The sequence below is a fragment of the Ascaphus truei genome, chromosome 13 (genome assembly GCF_040206685.1).
Source record: "Ascaphus truei isolate aAscTru1 chromosome 13, aAscTru1.hap1, whole genome shotgun sequence".
Lineage (NCBI taxonomy): Eukaryota > Metazoa > Chordata > Amphibia > Anura > Ascaphidae > Ascaphus > Ascaphus truei.
Window position 1 is genome coordinate 50215684 of NC_134495.1, and position 27097 is coordinate 50242780.

The following is a 27097-nucleotide window of genomic DNA, read 5'->3' on the forward strand; positions in this document are numbered from 1 at the left end:
TCCTATAGTGATAGGTCTGATGTCATGAGCCGCCCCCTTCTAGAAAGCTCTTAGCAGAATGCAACAAAACATACTGTGTCTTTTGGAGCCCTTTTTTCCAGCTAGCAGGACCTGCTACGGAGATGTAAGTTCCTCCCCATTGTGAGGGCAGGCATGCTCAGCTCAGGCCAGGCCTGAGTAACATCATGGACCCGCACCCCAGAATACCAGGGGGGTGTACCACCCAGAAGCTGTGATCTGCTGCTGTACTGTGTACCTGTGTGATGTGCTGCAGTGGATGCAATAAAGAATACCGTTTGACATATATCTGCCTGGATGTCTTCAGTGAGTAAGAAAGGAGGTATGTGTGTGTGTCCCATAGGGAGTCCCCTGATTCTATTCTGGACCCATGGGACTGGAGGCACTGACGCCAACTGTTCAACGAATACAGAGATCCTGTTAAGCCTGTCCTGTCATGTCTCATACCATCAAGCAGACGACTCAGCCCTCCTGTGAACCTAACAGGTATAGCACCACACATCTCTGGTAACAGTTTAGCTCACCAGTACAGGCCCCATTATGAGATTGGGGGGGGGGGGAGTGAGGGGTAGCAGGGTTACATAAGGAAGTCTGGATCATTGGGTGGCTGTCTCACCAATTATAAGGTAGTCTGGATCATTGGGAGGCTGCCTCACTAATTATAAGGAAGTCTGGATCATTGGGAGGCTGCCTCACTAATTATAAGGAAGTCTCGATCATTGGAAGGCTGTCTCACTAATTATAAGGTAGTCTCGATCATTGGAAGGCTGTCTCATTAATTATAAGGTAATCTCGATTATTGGAAGGCAGTCTCACTAATTATAAGGAAGTCTCGATCATTGGAAGGCTGTCTCACTAATTATAAGGTAGTCTCGATCATTGGAAGGCTGTCTCACTAATTATAAGGTAGTCTGGATCATTGGGAGGCTGTCTCACTAATTATAAGTGTAACGGGTTTTCCCCCACCCAATCGCAGATCATACTGTGTGGGGGCAGGAACATACAAGGTTACTAAGTGTGGTGCATAACCTGTTGGCTCACAGGAGGGCTGAGCTTCCGCCACAGGGAACCTGGGGTAATATTACTGTGGACAACTTACGTATAACGATGCAGCGCCTCCACCTGCGATGGCTCCCACCAGAGGGGGAGTGGTTCCTCGCAGGACAATCAATACTCACACACAAGATATATATATATATGGGACTTTACTTCTTCCGCAACACAACATATAACCACAACAGCTTACATAACCTGTGTCCCTTTCGGGAGGAGACACTTACTGCGCCATGCAGGACGCTTACGCTAATTTGCACCACGGCGGGCGCTAACACTTCTAGGCGTCACGGCGGACGCCACCACCTCTTGGCGTCACGGCGGACGCTACCTCCCAAAGAGTGATCCCACCCTGTGTCCAGTAACCCCAACCCAATGTCTCGCACTCCCAAGTCATATACCAATGTGTGTGTGTGACTGCGCAGCCACTATGTCTGGTGATAGGCCTTGTTGGTGCATGTGAGTTGTGGGTTACCTGCCCGGGCTCCAGCCACGGGTACCGCTATATCACTGGGGTTGGATCCACCGGGATATCCTCCTACGCGTGGGGTGAATTCCAGCGTGGATAATATCACCGTACAGCTCCGCACCGTCTCTACCTTAGTTAGGGTCTGTCTGCTGCCAGTAGGCCGCAGTCACGCTAGCTGGGCCTCCGTAGAGATAGTCCAGCTCCCTCTTAGCAATCCGAGCAATGTCCGTGATACACTCTTAGCAAATATATAATGGGGCAGGGTCCCTAACCTAGGGCCTGTCCCTACAATACTCAGCTAGGATGACTCAGGGCTATCTGGGGCCTAGGGGATTTGCTGGCCTAGTGCAGAGAGTCACAGACCCCTGCACCCTACCTCCTTCCCCTAGCTGCTCCAGTCACCAACTACCCGTGTGCAAAACCCCGCAAAAAGTATTTATCTCCCTCCTGGGGAGATCTGCAGCCCTATTGGCTCCCTGGAGTCATGTGGCTCTGCCCCTGTGCACCCTGGGGGCTGTCCTCAATGCCTTGCGCATGCGCGAGCTGTTTGGGGCCTTTCGCGTTAACCGGCCTCCTGCGCATGCGCAACAGCACTAAACATGGCGGCGCCCTGCTTCCCGAGCCGCCGGGACCCTCGCAACGCGACCGCAGCCTTAGCAACGGCCCGATCGTGTCCCCGGCAACCGGCCCGCTCGCGTCCCTAGCAACCGCTCCGCTCGCGTCCCCGGCAACCGGCCGCAACTCCCTGGTAACACGCTGCTCGCGCTGGCAGAAGGGGGGGCAACTAGAGCAAGGGGGACCTGGCTACATCCTCCCCCTGGTGAAAAACCCCAACGACCTCGCTTGGGATAAATAACTCAACCCGTACAGAAATTATATAATAAAATTGCATCAGATCATATAACTTAGCACATGCCCAACTCTAAACAATATTGCACAATTCTGTGAGCATCAAAATCACAGATTGGATCTTGCTCCGAGAACACTGCTGAGGCTCATAATGGGGTGCCCCCATTTGATCGTAGGTGACCCGAGTTGGAGGGTACCGGATTTGTTGGCTCCGTCGGAGTTGTTCTTCTGCGACTCCCTCGGGGGAGTAGTACACATAGTCCTGAGGCTCGGCCTCTTCCCTTGAGGGGAGAATTGTCTCTGTACAGTCTCTGTTAGGCACAAAGCTCGGGCTCTGTGGATCCAAAGGCTGACCTGTTGGTGCCACCTTAGTAGGCGTTGGCCTACGGGGCCCTTTACCCGTAGCTCCTCTGGGAGATGCCCCCTCTGAGGGGAAGTCCCTTTGAGAGGGTCCTTCCATAGGATCTTGCAAAGTTTCAGGGTGGGTCTCGTTATCGATAGTCTCTTGACCCAACCCTGATACGTCGAGCTCACCGTTGAGCGGTGTGGCCAGTATCTCTGTCTCTTCATCTTCCACTTGTGGGATGGGAAGAAGATGATTACGGTGACATACCTTTACCCGGCCATCAGTGTCTTTGATGCGATATACCGGGAGGCCAGGCATCTGGGATTCAATTTCATACACTCCGTCTCTCCATCGGTCAGCCAATTTGTGTTTTCCCGGGACTCCGAGATTGCGAAGCAACACAGCATCCCCAGGACGAAGTTCCCGATATTTGACCTTATGATCATATCGCCGTTTGTTACCTGCATTCAGCTTAGCTGTGGACTTTTCCGCTTGTTGATAGGCCTTCTGCAAGCTATCTTTGAGTCGTTGCACATATTTGAAGTGGGTAGCATTATGTACCCCATCCGTTGAGACTCTAAGACGCACATCTAAGACTGGCAACCTCGCCTCTCGCCCAAACATGAGGAAGTATGGGGAGAACCCAGTTGACTCGTGTCTGGTGCAATTGTATGCATGTACCAAGGCTTCCACGTGTCGACTCCACTCCGATTTCTGAGCACTCTGTAGTGTTCCGAGCATATCTAGTAAGGTCCGATTAAAACGTTCGGGTAGCGCATCCCCTTCGGGGTGATACGGGGTCGTTCGGGATTTGGCAATGTTCAACATTTTGAGCAGTTCCCTGATCAAGGTACTCTCGAAATCCCTTCCTTGGTCAGAGTGAAGGTGGTTAGGAAGGCCGTAATGTACAAAATACTTTTCCCATTATATCTTCGCCACGGTGATGGCTTTCTGGTCTTTAGTAGGGAAGGCTTGAGCATACCGAGTGTAATGGTCTGTGATGACTAGCACGTTGCATATTCCCCGGCTATCAGGCTCAATACACAGAAAGTCCATACACACAAGGTCCATAGGACCAGAACTTTTTAGATGACCCATGGGGGCGGCTCGAGTAGGTAGGGTCTTGTGCTGAATACACCGAGTACAGCGGCGACAGTGATGTTCAACGGTTTCTCGCATCTTGGGCCAGAAAAAGCGATCTCTGACTAACCCAAAAGTCTTGTCTATACCAAGATGTCCATGATCATCATGTAGGGACTTCAACACCAGGTATTGTAAGTTCTTAGGGAGGACTAGTTGTCTCCTATCCGGGTGGTTGTGGTATTGTACCACCCGATAGAGCAAGCAATTGTCTATTTCAAATTTGTCCCATTCTCGCATGAGCAAGGCCACCAAGTCATTGGGCGCGCGTTTCAGAAGGGCTGGGTTCTTCTTTTCAACGGCGTGCCGGATGATACTAACGACCGGATCTCGTATTTGGTAGTCTACCAGATCTTTCCACCGGAACACCTTGTCGGGCGTGAGGTGCATCCCTTTTGGGTCGCAGTAGGCGGCGGGGACAGCCTGCGACTGGCATCCCAAGGAATCGGCCACTCGTAATTCGGAGAAGGCCACTTGGTCATTAATTATGGCGGCAGTTTTACACATAGCCCGCACTCTGGGTCCGGGAAGTTCTTCCCATTCCTCATCATCTGGGGTAGCGAGTAGTCCTGGCCTTCGGGAGAGGGCGTCCGCCCCAATATTCAATGGTCCCGGCTTATACTTCAAGGAGAAGCGGTAGTTACTGAGGGCGGCCTGCCATCGGTGGCCTGCTGCATCTAATTTGGCCGACGTATTGATGTACGTGAGGGGATTGTTATCTGTCCTTACCTCGAAGGTGACACCGTACAGGTAATCGTGGAGCTTCTCGGTGATAGCCCACTTGAGAGCCAGAAACTCCAACTTGTGGACGGGGTATCTCTGCTCACTGGGTGTCAAGCTGCGGCTGATGTAAGCTACAGGCCGCAGACCCTCCGGGTGCTTCTGGTGCAGGACGGCTCCTAGTCCATTTAGACTGGCATCCACATGCAGGATTTATGGCTGTTCGGGATCCGCATAAGCAAGTACGGGTGCCTCGGTCAGACACTTCTTCAGTTTCAGGAAGGCCTGCTCACACTCAGATGTCCATTTGTCACCGAACGGTTGGCGGGCCGATACAGCCTTCTTCCCGGTCTCTGAAGGGTATATTTTCAACAGATTGTTCAGGGGTTTAGCCTTGCTCGAGTACCCTTCCACGAAGCGGCGGTAATACCCACAGAACCCCAGGAAGGATCGCAGCTCTGTGACGTTCTCTGGGCGAGGCCAGTTCACTACGGCCTCTACCTTGGCAGGGTCGGTGGCGATCCCTTTGGCGGACACTATGTGCCCCACGTAGGTCACCGAGGTATGGCAAAATCGGCACTTGTCTAGGGATAATTTCAAACCTTCGTTCCCCAGACGGTCGATCACCTTAAACAATCGCTCTTCATGCTCTTCCAGAGTCCTTCCGAAAACGATGATATCATCCAGGTACACCAGACACTCCCGGGGAATCATGTCCCCGATAGTCTTTTCCATCAACCTTTGGAACATAGCAGGCGCCCCACATATACCTTGGGGCATACGGGTAAATTGATAGAATCCCAGGGGGCAGACGAAAGCTGTTTTCTCCTGGTCTTCCGCATTCATAGGCACCTGATAGTACCCTGATCGGAGATCGAGCATGCTAAACCAGTGACTTCCATTCAGCGCATTCAGGATCTCTTCAATGCGCGGAAGGTTGTATTGATCCGGGATTGTGCGATTGTTCAGAGTTCGATAGTCGATACACAGTCGTACGGACCCGTTCTTTTTCCGCACTACCACTATGGGCGACGCGTAAGGTCCTCGAGATTCCGTCACAATCCCAGCGGTTTCCATGTCTTGTATGGCGTTCCTCACATCGTCCACATCCCGAGGGGCGATGCGACGAGAACGTTCCCGGAACGGAGTGGCATCACTCATTCGAATGGTATGTTGGGCACTGCGGCTGCACCCCACATCCATCTCGCTCGTGGAGAACACATGTCGTCGTTGCAGCAGCTGGGTGGTCAACCGTTCTTTCCACTCGGTGGACAGCGTCGACTCGCCGAAGTTGAAGTCCAGATCGACTACCCGCTCATGCGCGGCCGCCGCCTTCACCTGAGGCGTGGCTCCCACCGGGCTGACCGGATATATGCATCCCAACTTCTGATCGACATCAAACTCCATCGGAAAGGGGGAGAGATTCTGCACATACACGTGGGTTCGAATAGGGATCTTAGCCGTCCATTCCCTCACTTCGGGTAGTACTCTATACCCTCGCTGAACCTCTTCTTCTTCAGGCTCACTCTCCAGCGAGAACAATTGGTCGTTCTTGTCTCGGTCGGGATAACAACACCAGATGGCCATCTTTTGCACTCCCCCTGGTAATATGGTCATCAGTCCTCGTTGACGATTGTAGAGGTCCCCATGATGCTCCAAGGCATATACCCGGTGGCACTCTTCTCGTAAGATGGGGTCTAGGAGCGAATCGGCCAGCGGCAACTCGTTGGTCTCTTTCAAGTAGGCTCGGATTATAGCTTGCACTATGTCCGCATTGGTTCCCAAGATGATTGGGTACTTGCAATGGTCTTGGGGCTCCGGGCATACCATGGCCGCTACCTGCATGGGGTGCTTCTTGCCGGTGTTCAGTTGGAGTATGTCCAGCTGGACCCTTACAATCCCATCGATGGGGTAGTCTTCATTACTTAACCCCCTAACCTTCATATGTTCGGCCGGCCTCAGGGGGCAGTGTTGAAGGTGCTGATCATAGAACTTGTGATATATTATGGTTACTTGTGACCCTGTGTCCAATAGGGCCGAGGCGTATATCCCTTCTATTACCACGGGCACGATGGCCGCAGGGCCCACTTGACTGCAAGCTTCACCGGGTGAGGCGTCATCACTGGGGCCAGCGTCAGAAGGGGCATCCGGGGTTCCAGGATGAGGGAGTTCGGGGTCAGCTTCTGCCATAGGTACACTGCAGACATAGATCGGGCTGATTTCCCTCTATCGGAAGGGTGTTCCTCAGGATGACCTTCTCTTTCTGGACAGTTACGGAGGACGTGACCCTTCTTACCGCAGTTATAGCATACAACCGGGCGGCTTTCCGGATGGCTCGTGGACGGGGAAGGTGGTCGGTCGGGGGGTCTTGGTTTGTACCCCTTGGACAAGGCAGCAGACTCTTCCGTCTTTTCCGTAGAGCCCTTTCCTCTGGAGGCAGAGGGGCTCTTAGGTTTAGCGGTTGAGTGTAGCATAACATGAGCCTCCTGTTTCACTTGCCGCAGCAACTCGGTGAACTTGTAGGGGCCCCCGTCCATTATCTTGCTGCGGAGCATGTTGGCTATGGGGTGAGTGGGGCTTGATCCCCGCAGATACTGCTTATGGAGAGCTTCATCCATCCCAGAGGCGGAGACCAGCTTACGATTGAGTAGGACCCCGAGGACCAGCTGTAGACGGTGGATAAAAGCCGACAAGTCTTCCCCCTCCTTCTGATGAAGATGGAAGTACTTCGTCCAGAGCGCTCCTTCGTCTTCTGCTAGCCTGTATGCTTCTAACAGGAACGCCACCATTTCCAACGCTGTCAACTCTGGGTGTTGGTCCCTGTGGATGGTCAACATAGTAGACGCAGGGGGTCTGAGGCATTCCATGATACGCTGTTGCTTTACCGTGTCAGTGCACGACCATTCCTCTACTACTTTTACTGCATTCTCCCTCCAAAGGTCTATTCCTTCCTCTCCCTGGGGTATTGGAAGTATTCCAGAAAAGGCCTTAAGCTTCCGGTAGCTTTGAGACTGGGAGGCCACAGTGAGGGCTTCTACGAATTGGGGTAACGTCACCCCCATTATGGAACCTTCGTTCGTTGCTCTCTCCCTGATAGGCCGGGAGTTTACCTCGCGGGGTACGGTGTCGGGTGGAGAGGGGGGGCAATCAGCCCAACTACTGGCTTCCGGGAGGGCGCTTGGGGTAAAGTAGACTTTGGGTTGGGGACGGTCAACCCGGTTTGGGGTACTGGACACGGGGGTACGTGGTGTCCAGATACTGGTGGACGGTTCATCTGGATCTTGAGGAGGGGCTCTAAGCGAGAACATTTCCCTTATTACTGATAAGTCCTAGTATATAAGGGGGTATCCTTCTGGTGGGCACTCGGGGGCTACTAGAATGTTCGGGGCCGCTTGAGGGCATATGTCCCGCCCGACGGTGAATAGTAGGGCACTCAAATGATAAGTAGAGTCGAACACCCTGCCACGGTACCATACTCTATCTAGCCCTAAGAGCTTGCTCAGAGAGTTCCGGATGTCAGTTTCCGCTACTAACGCCGGGATGTTCCCTACGGCGACAACGTGTCTAGGTGGTTCACGGACGGTGGTGGCCCACGCGTGGACCTCTTGACGGGAGGGAATTACCATGATGCTGATCTGTTTTGAATAGGGCACCCCAGGTCTAAGCTCTCAGCAGCGCCTCCAAAATGTAACGGGTTTTCCCCCACCCAATCGCAGATCATACTGTGTGGGGGCAGGAACATACAAGGTTACTAAGTGTGGTGCATAACCTGTTGGCTCACAGGAGGGCTGAGCTTCCGCCACGGGAACCTGGGGTAATATTACTGTGAACAACTTACGTATAACGATGCAGCGCCTCCACCTGCGATGGCTCCCACCAGAGGGGGAGTGGTTCCTCGCAGGACAATCAATACTCACACACAAGATATATATATATATGGGACTTTACTTCTTCCGCAACACAACATATAACCACAACAGCTTACATAACCTGTGTCCCTTTCGGGAGGAGACACTTACTGCGCCATGCAGGACGCTTACGCTAATTTGCACCACGGCGGGCGCTAACACTTCTAGGCATCACGGCGGACGCTACCACCTCTAGGCGTCACGGCAGACGCTACCTCCCAAAGAGTGATCCCACCCTGTGTCCAGTAACCCCAACCCAATGTCTCGCACTCCCAAGTCATATACCAATGTGTGTGTGTGACTGCGCAGCCACTATGTCTGGTGATAGGCCTTGTTGGTGCACGTGAGTTGTGGGTTACCTGCCCGGGCTCCAGCCACGGGTACCGCTATATCACTGGGGTTGGATCCACCGGGATATCCTCCTACGCGTGGGGTGAATTCCAGCGCAGATAATATCACCGTACAGCTCCGCACCGTCTCTACCTTAGTTAGGGTCTGTCTGCTGCCAGTAGGCCGCAGTCACGCTAGCTGGGCCTCCGTAGAGATAGTCCAGCTCCCTCTTAGCAATCCGAGCAATGTCCGTGATACACTCTTAGCAAATATATAATGGGGCAGGGTCCCTAACCTAGGGCCTGTCCCTACAATACTCAGCTAGGATGACTCAGGGCTATCTGGGGCCTAGGGGACTTGCTGGCCTAGTGCAGAGAGTCACAGACCCCTGCACCCTACCTCCTTCCCCTAGCTGCTCCAGTCACCAACTACCCGTGTGCAAAACCCCGCGAAAAGTATCTATCTCCCTTCTGGGGAGATCTGCAGCCCTATTGGCTCCCTGGAGTCATGTGGCTCTGCCCCTGTGCACCCTGGGGGCTGTCCTCAATGCCTTGCGCATGCGCGAGCTGTTTGGGGCCTTTCGCGTTAACCGGCCTCCTGCGCATGCGCAACAGCACTAAACATGGCGGCGCCCTGCTTCCCGAGCCGCCGGGACCCTCGCAACGCGACCGTGGCCTTAGCAACGGCCCGATCGCGTCCCTGGCAACCGGCCCGCTCGTGTCCCTAGCAACCGCTCCGCTCTCGTCCCCGGCAACCGGCCGCAACTCCCAGGTAACACGCTGCTCGCGCTGGCAGAAGGGGGGGGCAACTAGAGCAAGGGGGACCTGGCTACATAAGGTAGTCTCGATCATTGGAAGGCTGTCTCACTAATTATAAGGTAGTCTGGATCATTGGTAGGCTGCCTCACTAATTATAAGGAAGTCTCGATCATTGGAAGGCTGTCTCACTAATTATAAGGTAGTCTCGATCATTGGAAGGCTGTCTCACTAATTATAAGGTAGTCTGGATTATTGGGAGGCTGTCTCACTAATTATAAGGTAGTCTCGATCATTGGAAGGCTGTCTCACTAATTATAAGGAAGTCTCGATCATTGGAAGGCTGTCTCACTAATTATAAGGAAGTCTCGATCATTGGAAGGCTGTCTCACTAATTATAAGGTAGTCTCGAACATTGGAAGGCTGTCTCACTAATTATAAGGTAGTCTGGATCATTGGGAGGCTGTCTCACTAATTATAAGGTAGTCTCAATCATTGGAAGGCTGTCTCACTAATTATAAAGTAGTCTGGATCATTGGAAGGCAGTCTCACTAATTAAAAGGATGTCTGGATCATTGGAAGGCTGTCTCACTAATTATAAGGCAGTCTGGATCATTGGGAGGCTGTCTCACTAATTATAAGGAAGTCTGGATCACTGGGAGGCTGTCTCACTAATTATAAGGACATCTGGATCATTGGGAGGCTGTCTCACTAATTATAAGGAAGTCTGGATCATTGGAAGGCTGTCTCACTAATTATAAGGTAGTCTGGATCATTGGGAGGCTGTCTCACTAATTACTGTATAAGGTTGTCTGGATCATTGGGAGGCTGTCTCACTAATTACTGTATAAGGTTGTCTGGATCATTGGAAGGCTGTCTCACTAATTATAAGGTAGTCTGGATCATTGGAAGGCTGTCTTAGTTATTAGGATGCAGTTACACTAATTTTTATTATTATCTTTAATTTTCATGGCGTCAATATTCCCTATAGTGCCGTCCGATAACAATGTATAGTATATAGTATATAGAAGTAAGCTGACACAATAGGAATGGAGGTTTCTTTCCCAAAGAGCTTACAACCTAGCAAAAAAAGGGGTGAGTGGTAACACATGGAATAGTGGGAAAGGTTGCTCAGCATAGGTTATAGTTTAATGTCCAAAGCAAACATCAGCCAAACGGTAGCAAACTCCATCTGGCAGCCCATCGGCTGCTGCCTTATGCAGGTCTATTGTGTGCTAAGTGGAGAGCGACCCTTAGGTGGAAAGAGGTGCAGCTGGGTTAGGGTTTGGAGTATTACTGACAGCGCAGGGCAGGAACAATTCCACACTGACGAGGCTGACGAATCCAAGCAGAGTAGGAGTTAACCCTTTGCATAATGGTCTACTGAGCCTATGCAGAAGATTGGGGGACCCTCTCAGGGCTGCTGCCTTGTTTTCATTTCATGCTGTGGTGATGTCTCACTAATTAGATGGAAGTTTCGCTAATTAGACGGTGAACGCTCTAATTAGATGGAAGTCTCACTAACTGGAAGGTGGGTGAAATCCTCTGATGTGCAATAAATGTACAGAACAAAACAGGAGCGCAGCTCTCATGAAATACGTGAAAAAAGTAAAAGAGAAAAAAACAAATAGTTCAACACAGTATGACACAAAAATCATGGAAGATCAATTAACCAGCATCAAATGCACTCACACACTCCAAATTCTTTTCAGCATTAGGAACCAATAGTGGAATATAAGGTGATGGTCTGTGTATAGGCAAGGACTAGAGATTAACTCCAGGATGTTTCACGCATGAAAAAGATTAAATGCCAACATAGCGTAATTCTGGAAAACACTATATAAGCAGTGTAACAGGGGAGTTATCCCTGTTCAGTTAATGTGCCTCTAATCCAGCAGTGTGGTGGTTAACTGCTGGTAGTCAATTAACAAACACCACCTGCCTGATTAGATTGCTTAGAAAAGTCTGTCTTTTAAGACAGGAAGAGAGACTCCTTAGCTCACACCTGAGCTGAACATGGAGACAAAGCAGAGATTGTCCCTTACTCTCACAACTTGTGAGACTGACATGGGGACAGACGTCTTGAGTCTACTGTACCAGAAGAGGCTGATTGCAAGACACAGAGGAAACTTCTAAACCTGAATGCTGACAAATCCTGAAGAAAAGGTAGCAACCTGGAACAGAGAAGATTTTCCCTCCAAACCACAAGGAACAGATAAGACTTCCATTTATAAGACTTTTTTATATCTGTTCATTTAATGCTATACACTGGCGACACACTTAATTGCAGTGCAGCCAGATCCGCAAGCCGGGAGATTTCCCGGCTTGCTAGTGGCCGCCCCTCGGCGTGCCGCGCGTCACTGACGCGCGGTCACGCGTCTTCGGGAGCCTGCGCCCCCTGCACGCGCGTCCAGGGCTCCCCGAGGGAGCCCTGGTGTCCCGCGATGTGGGGGACGGCGGCAGGGGGTTCCGGGGGACCCGGCGGACCCGGCAGCGGTAGGGAGAGCGCCCCGATCGGAGGGCGCTCTTCTGCTGCTTCGGCGTGCGCCCGTCACCCTCGGGCGCGCGCCAGGCTACTGCTGCGGCCAAGAACGGGCAAATGCTCGAATAAACTTGGCCGCAGCAGTATGTTTGGGGCTGGGAGACATGCTTATCTAAAGGAGTGGTGGATTGCATAGTATTTCACTAGAAATACTCCCAAGTGAATAGAAGCTTTGTTTACCCCTTGTTTGGATGGTTTCCTGATGTTAAGGAAACAGGCGCAATAAAAGGCTTATTTAATTTCACTATAACCAGACTCCCTTGCTTACCTCTGTGAGCGTCCGCCTACAAGCAGGAAACAATAAAATAAACTTATTTACAACGTGTACACTGATAAAGAGCATATTGAGCTCACAGGCTCCACCAGCACGAACACAGTCACAGTCTCTTCGCTCAGCTACCTCCACGCGGAGTCAGTCTGATCTGTTATTGGGTTGTCCTCGGGGGATGAAGCTGGACACGGACCTCTCAGGCTCAGTTAAATAACACAAAAAAATGCCCTTTGCATTTCACCGGGCAACCAGTTCCTCAGAGACAACTTTAAAATATTGAAACCTGATAAGTCATATAATACTGGATGATTTTATGGACAACTTCATGAAATATGTTTTCCAATGAAATGCAAATGCAAGAGTGGGTCTCCAATGTATCTTCTTAAATAGGGACCCTGTGGCAGGACGGCCTGTAGCCGAGGTCAGAGAACAGTCCACACGTGTAGTTTCAGGATAATGAAAAACGTTCAGTGGCTTTATTTCTCCACAACATAACATAACATGTGGGTACACTGTCCCTTTAACCAAAATAAAACCTGCTCCACATTGGGAGATCTGACTAACACACCAGGCCTATCTATCAGGCTGGCTGGCTAAACCATTACCAAACCATAAGTGTACTTTAAGCAGAAAAAAAATGAACAATCCTTACTTTGGTTGAAGTAGTGACTTTGGTGCAGTCCCTCTGGCTAACAGCTCACATAGCAGTGTTCTCTGGTCTAAGGCAGCCAGCTACTACCAGTAACAACATCCTTTTATACCTTGCTGGCTATCAGGTGTCAGCTTACATCCTGATTACCTAGCTTCCTCCTGAGTTAACCTTCTGAGTGCTGGATGAAGCACTCAGACATATGTTTCCCAGGCATAACTGATAGTGGTTGACTTCACCCTGTCACAGACCCAAAACGTTTTCTTTACTAATGTCCTTGGGATGGTGAAGGGGTACCCAAGCCAATAATAAAGGTATTATTCCCGGCTGGGTGCCCCTGAGCCATATTGGGGAGTTTGAAGTGTCAGCTCTGCAACCCAGTGATGGCATGTGCACTGTATTTCAATAAAGATGTATGTGTGTGTTTTACTGTTCCAGGAGCGCCAACCAGCAGAGATTCCCAGGGCGTGAGTTTCAGGGATGATTTTACGGTAAAGTGTTGTCAGGGTGTGTTTGGATAGAAGGGGACCAGACTTGCTGGTTACCCCGAAACATGTACTCAGGAATCCTACCAGATTCCTGGGGACATGAAGACACAGACCACCGGACAAAATCCTCCCTAGGAAGCAGTTTGCAGCTCATTGCCAGATCTCTCTGTTTCAGCACAGACCAGAACAGTAAGTAAAAATGGTTTTAAAACTCGGCGCTTGAGAAATAAAAGCGGCTGTGTACTAACTTCTGCTAGGAAGTTACCAGCGCGCTGAAACTTGCTGTGCGCATAGTTCAGGGAAAAACATGAAAAACACCCATAGCATAATTTTTATAAGTGTGTATAAAAATTGATGAATGAAAGTCCCCCTCAAATAGTGTATCAAACATGTTAGGCGCATTTGGGCTTTCATTCAGACCACTGGGGACCGGTAATTACTCATTTATTGTAGCCCCCACTTATTATGCTTCTAGTGACTCACTAAAGCAGATAAGAATGTGCAGCTCCGGACGTCTAAGACATCCCGCTGGCTTGGTGCCCTGATGTCTGTAAAAGTCCGGAATTGAAAGGGCTCAGTGTCCCCAAGGTGTTAGTTGGGGAGGGGTTCCTCAAGTACCCCCATCCTAGTGTAAAGTCCGGGCAGTTTAGCAAATGGAGGCTAGCCCAGACTGAGTGTTGCCAGGTAAGGAGGTTTAGTCTCATATGCTAGGAAGCAGAGGTGTGAGGTTCGCATATGCCCTTAGCAGAATGAGAAGCCCCCTCTGCCATGTTTCCAAAGTATTGGCAACTTCCAGATAGGTGGGAAAACTTATTCCCATGGAGGGATTGGCTGCACTAGTTAGAGATAGGGATTTAAACTCTATAAGAATTCATGCAGCCCATCAGGAATCAGATTCAAAAGATTCATCCAAGTTTAACAAGATTCATGCCAGATCCCTCTAAGATTTTGTAAGGGTTAAAGATTGTAAGTGCCATTACAGCGGGGGCAGAACGAAAGAAGTAGCTTCGTCGGGGTACACAGCAGTTGCAGGTAGCGCTGCTGACCGAGGACCGTTTCAAGCCCTTTTGCGAGCAACTCCCGCTTTTGGGAAATTGCTCCTAGAGACTCTGTTTTGTTTTGGGAACATTTAATTTCATTTGGCCCCGTCCCAGTAAGTGTATTTTGAGTGTAATTGTGTAACATTGTGTGTATGTGCACTCGTGAAATAAATTACAATTTATTTTATCTCCTTGCTTTGCTCAATCATATGATCCCCGGGTATAAAGGTGTTAAAAGTGCTGATCTCCGGTGACAGTCCTCTCACTGACTTTTCAACTTATTCAAATCCAGTCACATCCTTCTGTAAAAATAAAGATCAGTCTAGTTAAAAAGATGACATAAATAAAAGTGTTACAGAGGTTCAGCTACAAACATTTCTACATTGTGTATTTCTCTTTCTCTCTCAAATGTGTCCTTCCTCTCCCTCCCTCCCCCCTTCCCTCCCTCCCCCCTTCTCTCCCACCCTCCCTTCTCTCCCACCCTCCTCCCTTCATTCCCCCCTCTTCCCTTCTCTCCCCCTCCTCTCCCAAATTCTCTTCCCCCTTCTCTCCTCTTCCCTTCTCTCTTCTCCTCCTCCCTTCTCTCCACAGGAAGTGGCAGCCAATGATTGGTTATCTCATGCCTGGGATTCGGACCAGGACCCCTACCTCACTTCACCGGCTCATGGCGAAGAGGACAGACGCCGCATCCAGTCAGCGCGCTCTAGTTCCAGGTCAGCAAAGAGTGCTGACCCGAGCGACGAGATTCCGTGTAAGGAAATAAATCATATTTCAAGTACTGATAATAGTGATTCAGATAGTGACAGTGACATTTCTGAGTCAGAGAGTGCAGCGCAATTACACAAAACCATGATGTATAAATTCCTAAAGAGACAGCTATCAGTGATTAACCGGTCACTTAAGACTAAGCCAAGTGGGGTAACGCAGGAGGCAGCAGCGGAGAGCAAGGTCCCAAAAATAAAGGATGATAGCGTCGGCACCAGTGCAGCGATGAAAGGAAAGGACACGTTCGCCTGCGCTATGACCTCTCTCTCCAGTCGGGATACACCCAACGTTAGAAAATCAATTATAATAGGAAAGTTTACGGACGTATACGACCTTTCTACTGAGGGGTTACAGGCCAAGAAAAAAAGCAAAGACTGTGTAACAGGGACTTATCCCTGTTAAGAATCTTGCCTGTAATCCAGCAGTGTGCTGATTAATTGCACACCTGCAATCAACCACCCAACATGCCTAATCAGAACTCTGGTAGAAAAAGCCTGTTCTGAGAGACAGGAAGGGAGGGATTCCTTAGTCTCACACGTGGGGCTGAACCAAGGAAGAAAGGAACATAGGGCACAACGGATTTAGCATATCCAAACTCATTTATTGAGCCAACACAACGTTTCGACCATGATGGTCTTTTTCAAGTGACAATGGCATCATGGTCGAAACGTTGTGTTGGCTCAATAAATGAGTTTGGATATGCTAAATCCGTTGTGCCCTATGTTCCTTTGTTCATAAATCCAGGACTGATTGCAGGCTTTCTTTCTAACACTGTATCAATTTTTTCTATTTTGAGGTGTGCAGCATTTCTCTCTATTATCTGGGCTGAACCAAGGAAGGACAGACAGAGAGTTCCCTAGTCCACAACTGGGCTGCCCTGTGGAACAAACAGGTATCTTGAGCTGCAAAGAGACTGCACGCTGCCAGCAAGACACAGGGGACAATACTTCTAAACCTGGATCCTGACATTGCCTTAGCACACAAGGGTGTGGACAACAGGAGAACAGAGAAGCCTTCCCCTACAGCTACAATATACAATATTAGACTTTCTTATGGGACTGTTTATATATCTGTTTATATGTATATATATTTTGGGCTGGTAAATAGCTTAGCTAACCACCCAGTTATAGAGATGGCTGAACTACATGTGTAGCTAGTCTCCAAAGAGGAGATAGGTTTTTGTTTGGCTTATTTTCATGTTTTCCTGTGTTAAAGGGACAGGTGCAATAAATCCTAATTTTAGTTTCACGTTAAACTGTCTCCATTGCGTACCTCTGCACATGTCTCTTACAGACTGCAAGAGTGGTAGCAAGTACAAAACAATGGACAACTGGCTAAGAGGTTAAATAGGGTTAGCCACCTGCCTGCTAGAGAAGCACTCAGAGGAGGGTCTGAACGTCCTTCAATACATAGAACTTATATATGACACATATAAAACATATGGGGGCGCATTGTGGTACGAATATGATGAGGAGTTTAGGCACAAGATGAATGGGAACCCCACTTTGTATTTCGGTACTAAGGACCTGGACTTATGGGTTCGCCGGGTAACACCGGAGAAATTTGCTCCCTTTGCCAGGGGGCTAGGTGGACAGCCATCTAGTCAACCACTGGGGAAGCCCAAGAAATCAGAATGCTGGGACTTTAATAAAAGGTCTTGCGCAAGAGGAGGGGAGTGTAAGTTACGACATGTAGGCTCATTCTGCAGCGGTGGCCACCCACAAAATGTTTAAAAAAAGCTAGGACCACCAGCAAGCAGTCTGATGGCAGCCCCTGCATGGGCGGCAATGCCAATTAAAGTAGAACGCATGCTGCCATGGCTCTATGCCTACACCTGTCAGGTGAAAGTGTATTTACTTGAGAAAGGGTTTAGGGAGGGTTTTTGTCATCCCAGTTGGGTCCAATTTGGTAACCACACGCGCAAGTCGCAATCTTAAATCCACATCTATATACCCATACATCGTATGGGAGAAAATTAACAAGGAGGTAAGCCTGGGATGCATGTGGCGGTTACACTCACTTCCCATAAATAATTTAATCATATCCCCCGTAGGGATAGTTCCAAAGAAAGTACCCGGCAAATTCAGGCTCCATCAGCACCTATTCTACCCCAAGGGCGGATCCGTCAATGACGCGATCGACCAGCAGGTGTGTCATGTTCAATACCAGTCGTTTGACAGGGCCATCAACATAGTCAGGTCTTATGGGACATAGAGTCAGCATTTTGGCTGTTACCTTTACACTCATGGGTTGCAAATTCGAGGGAGCTTACTATGTGGACATGTGCCTCCCCATGTGGGCTGCGCCATTTCCTGCGCCTTTTTTTAAAAAAAAGCATTTAACATGTTTATACACTGGTGCATAAAGGAGAGTATGGGCTATGCCCCTACTGTATAGCCCATTACTTGGATGATTTCCTCCTTGTGGGGCCCCCCGAGTCCACACTTTGCAAGAGGCTCTTAGAGCTCAACTCTGCGCTAATGAGAAACATGGGTGTTCCTATAGCTGTAAAAAGCTATGGATAGAAGGGGAGGGGGGGGGCGAAGTAACCAAGAGCTACAGTGGCGACCGCCTTTAGTCTAAATCGGCTAGATCCACGATTTTCAGATTATCCCGGTTATGTGCGCCCGGAGTGAACTGCGTTATTTTCGCGCTCGTGATATTAGCATTTTATTCTCGCTGTCTGCGATACTGAAATGACGTGTAAAAACTCAGGGGGGCGTTTGCGAGCTGTTGTCTTGGAAGTCTAATACCTTCGCGGTTCAACCTACGTCAGTACACAGTCTGTGTGTGCGCGCGCAGTAATTCTAAATTTATACATGCATTTGCAGTGCTGTTCTGCAGTACAGTACGTATGTGTCATTTGAAAATTGTTGAAACGCATAGGCGTGTACTGTACTGTAACAGTATCACATTTCGGCATATACAGTGCTCTCCCCTCGCTCGGGATAATTAACTGCACTGCAGGGTATTTCAACTTCTTATCTTCTGTGCAATGCAGTACATTTCTCCCACACCATTCCTTTGAACGTGTGTCTGGTTTCAATCACATTCCTGCTTGACAGCAGGAATTTACTGCGCATGCGCCTGGAACTTCGCCCACCACTGCTTGCTTGAGTGAGTGAAAAAAAAATTTGATTGTAATTTTTTTTTCTCCACAAGCCTGCAAAAACCATCTTACTGTATTACGATATTCAATCTGTGCTGTACAGTAGTGTTTGACTGCACATGGTTGATTTGTGTGCTTTTTACGTACTGTATTTGGGGGTGTATTATTTTGATGAACTGCCTTTTGAAATTAAAGTATGTCTTTAACGTTGAACTTCATGTGGCTGTCTTTAATTTTTGGAATCTTGCCATTGTGTTTTGAATCCGCCCATAGCCGAGCTTCAAAGCCTCACTGCACCTGCTTGTAATCCTTGTTCAGATGGGAGCTATTTAGCTGCTTAGCTGCTTACTGCGCATCAGTCACCCAACCCCCCCCTCTCCACAGAGTCATTCGACAGACACCTGCACAGAGTCATTCATTTTCTGAAGTTAGTCAGTGTTTTTAATCCGTCCCTAGCCGAGTGTCAATCACCTCACTGTGCCTGCATGTACTCTAAGCCTCTTTGAGATGGGAGCTAGCTGCTTACTGCGCTTGAGTCACCCAAACCCCCCCCCCCTCTCCACAGAGTCGTTAATTTTCTGAATCTTGCCATTGTGTTCTTAATCCATCCATAGTCAAGCTTCAAAGCCTCACTGCGCCTGCGTGTGATCCTTTTTCAGATGGGAGCTGCTTAGCTGCTTACTGCGCATGAGTCACCCAACCCCCCCCCCCCTCTCCACAGTCATTAATTTTCGGAATCTTGCCATTGTGTTCTTAATCCGTCCATAGCCGAGCTACAGTACAAAGCCTCACTGCGCCTGCGTGTAATTCTCTTTGAGACGGGAGCTTTGAGGCTTTGTTTACGGCAACGTTTTGGAAAATCCCTTCTCGAATTTGATTTGCACAGAGCATCACCTTGATATTATAATAATAATAATAGCATGTTTTTGTATAGCGCTGTTAGTTACAGTATATGTAGCGCTTTCCAGAGACATTTTGCAGGCACAGGTCCCTCCCTGTCCCATGGAGCTCACAATCTACTGTATGTTTTTGGTGCCTGAGGCACAGGGAGATAAAGTGACTTGCTTTTTATGTACTGTATTTGGGGGTTGTATTTGGGGGTTTATTGATCAAATTATTATGACGAACTGCCTCTACTCTACAGTATGTAATTTCTTTGAACTGCAGCACAACTAATCCTTCATCCCTCCCCCATGCACACACAAACTCTTTTCGACAGACACCTCCACAGTCATTCATTTTCTGAAGTTAGTCATTGTGTTTTTCATCCGTCCCTAGCCGAGCGTCAATCGCCTCACTGCGCCTGCGTGTACTCTAAGCCTCTTTGAGATGGGAGCTAGCTGCTTACTGCGCATGAGTCACCCAACCCCCCCCCCCTCTCCACAGAGTCATTCGACAGACACCTCCACAGAGTCATTCATTTTCTGAAGTTAGTCATTTTGTTTTTAATCCGTCCCTAGCTGAGCGTCAATTGCCTCACTGCGCCTGCGTGTACTCTAAGCCTCTTTGAGATGGGAGCTAGCTGATTACTGCACATGACACACCCAACCCCCCCCCCCCCCCCAACCCTTTCAGGCTTTGTTTATGGTAACGCTTTGGAAAATCCCTTCTCGGATTTGAAATGTAAATCTGATTTGCACAGCATTGTGAGAATTGAGAGTAAAAAAAACATTAACTGATTCATGTTGTTTTGTCATTCATTCTTATACTGTAGGGGTGGGGGGGGGGGGTGTGGTTGTTGTCAATGATTATTTGCCAGGAATGTGAATAAATATTTATTTTATTTCATCAGGAACAAAAAAATACAAATATAAAAATAATCATGAATAATACATAATGCCGTCTTTATTAAGTTCTTCTGGCAGATTGAAATTGGATAAACATTTAAAAAACATTTGTAAAACATGGAGAAACATGAATTATGCACATGTATGAGAATATTATGTAATAATATATATACACTGTAATGTATAATATATGTATACTGTATATATATATATATATATATATATATATATATATATATATATATATATATATATATATATATATATACAGTATACTGTACATAGTAATATTATTTTTTCCGTCGTTATCTTGTTCCTCATTCCGTGTACAGTACAGTAGTTCATTGAGAGAGGAGAGGTTTTGTGTACATCAATACTGCTGTTTATATACTGTACATTTGACTGTACAAACAGATTAGAATGGACACAACACCTCACCTCCCCCCAGGCCACCCTTTTTTCCTGAAACGACAAGAAAACAAAAAATTAGTGCAGTTATGTGCGTACTGTATTATGGCATTGTGTGATGTGTAGTACTACTGTACTGTAGATGGCTGGTGCTGCTTTCTCTGGAAAGAAAAACATTGAGCAGTTAGTAGGCAGTTACTGTACTACTGTCAAACTAGTCTATACTGGAACTACTGTATACTCTGACTACTGTTAAATACTATGTAATCAGATGGCTGGAGCTGCTCTTTCTGTAAAGAAAAAACTGTAACTACTGTACTGTATACTCTGACTATTGGGAAAGAAAAAATCTGTGCCATACTTACCTGTATCATTACAATACTACTGCACAGTACTACTTTCCTGATGCTTGCCCATTACGCGCGATCACAATGGGCAACACAGTCGCAATATGGTCTATATATTTATTGCAGCGTTCCACGGTGAGTACATCATTCCAAAAACTCATTATGCCTTTCAACAACTCGTCCTTTTTGGAGGGTTTCGCCACTTTCCGGATATGGTCCTTCAGCTGATGCCAGACCATTTCGATCGGATTGAAGTCTGGCGATCTGTCATTGGAAAAAAAGGACAATTAGTTTAAGAGATACAGTACACAGTAAAAACAGTGGGGGGAAAAATGAGACACGGTCTACTGCACTTACTCCGCTGGCTTAAAAGAAATGGAATAGTTGCGCCAATAGTCCTACTGTAAAGTTCGTGACTCCAGTCCTTCATACAATACAGTCCCGCTGCCCGAGTCTCTCAGAGGTGATTCACCAACCTCTGTATTGTTGTAGAGAGAGGGAAAGGGGGGGGATCCTCAGGCGCGTCGTTCTGCTTGTAGCTCCAGGACATATGTGAACGTAGAAAAGATAGGGGGCCACAATGAGGAATATTTCAACATTTACGGGTACCTTAAATCTTAAGGAGGATATGTAGAACAATGAAAAAAGGGGACACACTCACATTCAATAACTGGTCTTGATCAGATGACTGAACCTCTGGTGTAGATGGGGGGAGGGAGGGGGGGAGGAGGGAAGACCCCTTGATGATACCTCAAACAGGGAAAAGGAAAAAAGGGAAAAAATAGTGTAATACCGTTTATTAGTGTAAAATAAATAGAGATTAAAAACTCACAAGCGGCCAAATTTTATTGGCATAGGGAGGAGATATGTCCAGGCTTCATAGAGCATCCCTCTAGGAAATGGGTGGTCTTGTGTGGCCTGGATTCCAGCTGGTAGAGTCTTTAGATGGTGCATGGTATTCAGCAAATGACAGGGAAAGTTTCCACGAGCCTGTGCACGGACTGGGTCCTTCTCTGTCTGCTTCTCTCCTTACACACTTCCTTCACGGCTCCAGTTCCGTCGCGCATGCGCTCCAGGCGAGATGTGTACCAAGCTGGAAAAACTTTACTTCCTCACTATGGTGGCCTGTGATGACCAAAAACCGTCAGACGCGTTTCGCATTAGCTTCCTCAGTGACATAAGTGCATCCGGGGTAGCAGCTACCTTATATACCTTGCGAACTTGAAATCAATTAAAAACTTGTTTTTCTCTACCAAATTAGCCTAATTGTCATTATTTCATTTCAGCTTTGCATTCCATGTGTTATTGAACCTGAGTGACTTCTATGTTGTCATTGGTATTTCACAGAAAACAAGAGGATAGGGGTTACATAGATATTTGACATTTGACACTTCAATGTTCTCTTTGTTTCCAAATGGCAAACTAAAAGCCTATCATATGGATTTAAATAATTCTACAGACTATCTATAAAGGTAATTAACGTTTTATGAACCTGCAGCTCTTATAGATGCTACTGCAGGCTGGTAGGATTGACATGGGAATTGCTATTTAGGGGAAATTATTTAAACAAGTGGTCACTAGTATTTAAATGGACCTTGGGATTTCTAAATTGACACTTCCAAACCAAGGGAATGTAAAGGTAAAATGTAGGTATTGTATATTAAATACCTCAATGCTTAAAACCTGGTCTTTTGTGGTTAATACTTAAAACCTTTCCACAAGGGATTAGATTGGATTAAATAGTTTTGCAAAGAAACTGTGGAGGTATTGATGTAATGCAATCATACAGCTCTTATTGTAGTTGCAAACCAAAGCTTTGAGATTGCCATAGGTGAATTACAGGAGTATTAAGGCTATATTTACATAAAATACAATATAAAAAATGGCACTTTAAACATTAAAAGCGAATTCAAACTTAATATAAATCTTTAAAGCTTTTCTCATAGGAATGATATTAAAATCTGCAGAAATAAAAAGGGTCATATTTGCTATTTAATATAAGTCCTAAATTCACCATGCTGCTCAGGTATATAGCGCTCATGGGTCTTGTGACTTATTAGAATCTTGCTGCAAAAATGAGAAATCATTTCCCCTAAATAGCAATTCCCATGTCAATCCTACCAGCCTGCAGTAGCATCTATAAGAGCTGCAGGTTCATAAAACGTTAATTACCTTTATAGATAGTCTGTAGAATTATTTAAATCCATATGATAGGCTTTTAGTTTGCCATTTGGAAACAAAGAGAACATTGAAGTGTCAAATGTCAAGTATCTATGTAACCCCTATCCTCGTGTTTTCTGTGAAATACCAATGACAACATAGAAGTCACTCAGGTTCAATAACACATGGAATGCAAAGCTGAAATGAAATAATGACAATTAGGCTAATTTGGTAGAGAAAAACAAGTTTTTAATTGATTTCAAGTTCGCAAGGTATATAAGGTAGCTGCTACCCCGGATGCACTTACGTCACTGAGGAAGCTAATGCGAAACGCGTCTGACGGTTTTTGGTCATCACAGGCCACCGTAGTGAGGAAGTGAAGTTTTTCCAGCTTGGTACACATCTCGCCTGGAGCGCATGCGCGACGGAACGGGAGCCGTGAAGGAAGTGTGTAAGGAGAGAAGCAGACAGAGAAGGACCCAGTCCGTGCACAGGCTCGTGGAAACTTTCCCTGTCATTTGCTGAATACCATGCACCATCTAAAGACTCTACCAGCGGGAATCCAGGCCACACAAGACCACCCATTTCCTAGAGGGATGCTCTATGAAGCCTGGACATATCTCCTCCCTATGCCAATAAAATTTGGCCGCTTGTGAGTTTTTAATCTCTATTTATTTTACACTAATAAACGGTATTACACTATTTTTTCCCTTTTTTTCCTTTTCCCTGTTTGAGGTATCATCAAGGGGTCTTCCCTCCTCCCCCCCTCCCTCCCCCCATCTACACCAGAGGTTCAGTCATCTGATCAAGACCAGTTATTGAATGTGAGTGTGTCCCCTTTTTTCATTGTTCTACATATCCTCCTTAAGATTTAAGGTACCCGTAAATGTTGAAATATTCCTCATTGTGGCCCCCTATCTTTTCTACGTTCACATATGTCCTGGAGCTACAAGCAGAACGACGCGCCTGAGGATCCCCCCCCCTTTCCCTCTCTCTACTTACTCCGCTGGCGTCTTCACCCAGTTGATACCGTGCTCAAGGATATGTGCTGTTGACGCGGTGTGCTTCGGATCGTTGTCCTGGTAGAAGCGGTGACCATTGGGGAACTCACGTGTGATATATTGCACTATCTCAGGGACAATGTTGTCTTGGAAGAAAGCTTTATTCATTATTCCTATAGCAAGAAAAGAAAAGTGCACAAAAAATGGCACAATAGTACAGTACAGTGCATACAGTAAGGTTACACTAGTAAAGTACAGTGCATAAGGCTACATTATATTTGATATATTTCACCTTCAAAGATGACAATGCATCCTGGTCCACGCCTAGAGATGGCACCCCACACATACAGCTTCACGGGGTGTTTTGGCAGCGGCTTCAAAGATATGCGGCCTTTTTTGTGGAATGCAAAGCTTGCAAATCTCTCCAGCGACACAGTAGACTCATCAGTGAAGATGCAATCCTGGAAAGTCTCCCCACTGTCGATCCATACCTGGGCCTGGACCACTCTTTTGATTTTGTTTGCATCCCGTATCATGGGGTACGCTCTGTAATGACAAGGAATAAATAATTTTAGCGGTACAGTACAGTTTCCTAAACAACACTTTTACCTCCTGTACTGTCCAGTACTAACCTCACACGTCCATATTTCCATCCAGTGCTGTGTCTCATCTTCTTTATGCTGCTCTCGGATACAGTCAGATTGTGCTTTTCCTGCAGAGTGTTTTTGACCCTTAATGCACTAATCTCATCATTCTCCTCACTTATTTTGTCCACCAGAAGAGTTGTCTCCCTACAATGTAAATAAAATATATTGTTTTATTAATATGCAGCAATATAAAATTTATATATAAATATACAAAATATTACTGTTGTAATATAAATATAAATATACAAAATATATACTGTATACTGTACTGATATAAATATACAAAATATAAATACTGAACTGATATAAATATAAATATACAAAATATATATACTGTTGTAATATAAATGTAGCCAGGTCCCCTGTTGGTGCGGGGCCGTGCGCGAGCAGTGCGCCTCTCTCTCTTATGCGGACGGTTGCCGGGGACGCGAGCGGGCCGGTTGCCGGGGACGCAAGTGGGCCGGTTGCCGGGGACGCGATCGGGCCGTTGCTAGGGCCACGGTCGCATTGCTGCGGTCCCGGCGGCTAGCGGAGCAGGGCGCCGCCATTGCTAGGTGCATTGCGCATGCGCAAGGGCACCGAAGCGCCGGGAAGAACACAGATAGGTCGCGCATGCGCAGTGCAGGGCAGTCCACCCCCAGGGTGCACAGGGGCAGAGTCACATGACCCCAGGGAGCCAATAGGGCTGCAGAATCTCCCTGCAAGGAGATTGATAAATTTTTGCGGGGTTGCAGCACGTTTGGCAGTTGGTGAGCGGAGCAGCTAGGGGAGGGAGGTAGGATGCAGGAGTCAGTGACTTCCTGCACTAGGCCAGCAGTCCCCTAGGCCCCAGATAGCCCTGAGTCACCGTAGCTGAGTTTTGTAGGGACAGGCCCTAGGTTAGGGACCCTGCCCCATTAGCTATTTGTTAGTTAGGGACACAGTGGACGCTGCGTTCCTGCTGAGAGACTGGGGCTCACGTCTCTGTCATTAAAGAGAGCTGGACTATATTCAGGGTGGGATCGCCCCTGACGGATCACCACGCGGGTGGATCCGGGATATCGTGTAGGAGCTCGTCTGATCCTTTTCGAAGCAGTTGCAGATCCGAGCACTGGAGTGCTCGGCAGGTACTCTAACCCTACAAGTGCACCAACAATCCTATTAGCTTAAATAGTGACTGCGCAGTTACACATATTCTTTCTCTGTAGAGTGCGGGACATTATGTGAGGTTACTGGACACGGGTGGGATCACCCGGTGTTGGGAAAGCGTCCTGCGTGACGCCGTAGTCAGTGTCGCCTCTAGAGAGGGACACCAGTTATCATGTTGTATGGTAGTATGTCGTATGCTGTTCTCAAGTAAATACCTTAGTTATTATACATTACGGTGTGCGAGTATTTGTATGTGTCCTGCGAGGAACAATTCCTGCTCTGCTAGGAACCATCGCAGGAGGAGGTGCTGCACCGAGTACGAGGTTACTCTTATTATTACTATAATTGCCCCAGGTTCCCCGTGGCGTAAACTCAGCCCTCCCGTGAGCCTAACAGGTAAAGCACCACACCTGGTAACACTGTATGTTCTCCGCACCCACATTATATCTGCGATTGGGTGGGGTGGAATACCCGTTACATTTGGAGGCTCTGCTGAGATTAGACTGGGGGTGCCCTATTCAAATCAGTATCATAAAAGATCAGCAACATGGTGATCCCCTCACGTCAAGAGGTCTATGCGTGGGCCATCTCCGTAGTGGAGCCCCCTAGTTACATCGTGGCTGTAGGGAACGTTCCCGCATTAGTAGCAGAGACTGACATCCGGGACTCGCTGAGGGAGCTCATAGGGTCAAATAAAGTATGGTAACGGGGCAGGGTGTTCAACACTAATTTTTATTTTAGCGCCATACTATTCACTGTGGGGCGGGACATATGTCAAGAGACGACTCCGAACACTCTAGTAGCTCCCGAGAGCCCGCCAGAAGGCTACCCCCTTATATACTCGGACTTGCCAGTAATACAGGAAATGTTTTCACCAAGGGCCCCTCCTCAGGCTTCAGATGAACCGTCTACCAGTACTTGGACCCCACATGCACCAGTGTCAAGTAACCCAAACCGGGTTGACCGTCCCAAACCCAAAGTGTCCTTTACCCCAAGCGCCCTCATGTGAGCCACTAGTTGGGCTGATAGTCCGCCCTCTCCACCAGACACCGCACCCCGCGAGGCGAACTCCCGGCCTATCAGAGAGAGGGTAACGAACGAAGGTTACATAATGGAGGTGACGCTATCCCAATTCGTAGAAGCCTTCACCATGGCCTCCCAGTCTCA

The 27097-nt window shown here is 47.8% G+C and overlaps 1 long non-coding RNA gene across 1 annotated transcript; it reads left to right on the forward strand.

The window, feature by feature from the left end:
* The first annotated feature begins 48 nt into the window (after nt 1–48).
* LOC142465189 (uncharacterized) lies at nt 49–18819 on the forward strand. The gene is made up of 3 exons (XR_012787813.1): nt 49–340; nt 15170–15329; nt 16148–18819. It is a non-coding gene; the product is annotated as an uncharacterized LOC142465189 (long non-coding RNA).
* The last annotated feature ends 8278 nt before the right edge of the window (nt 18820–27097 follow it).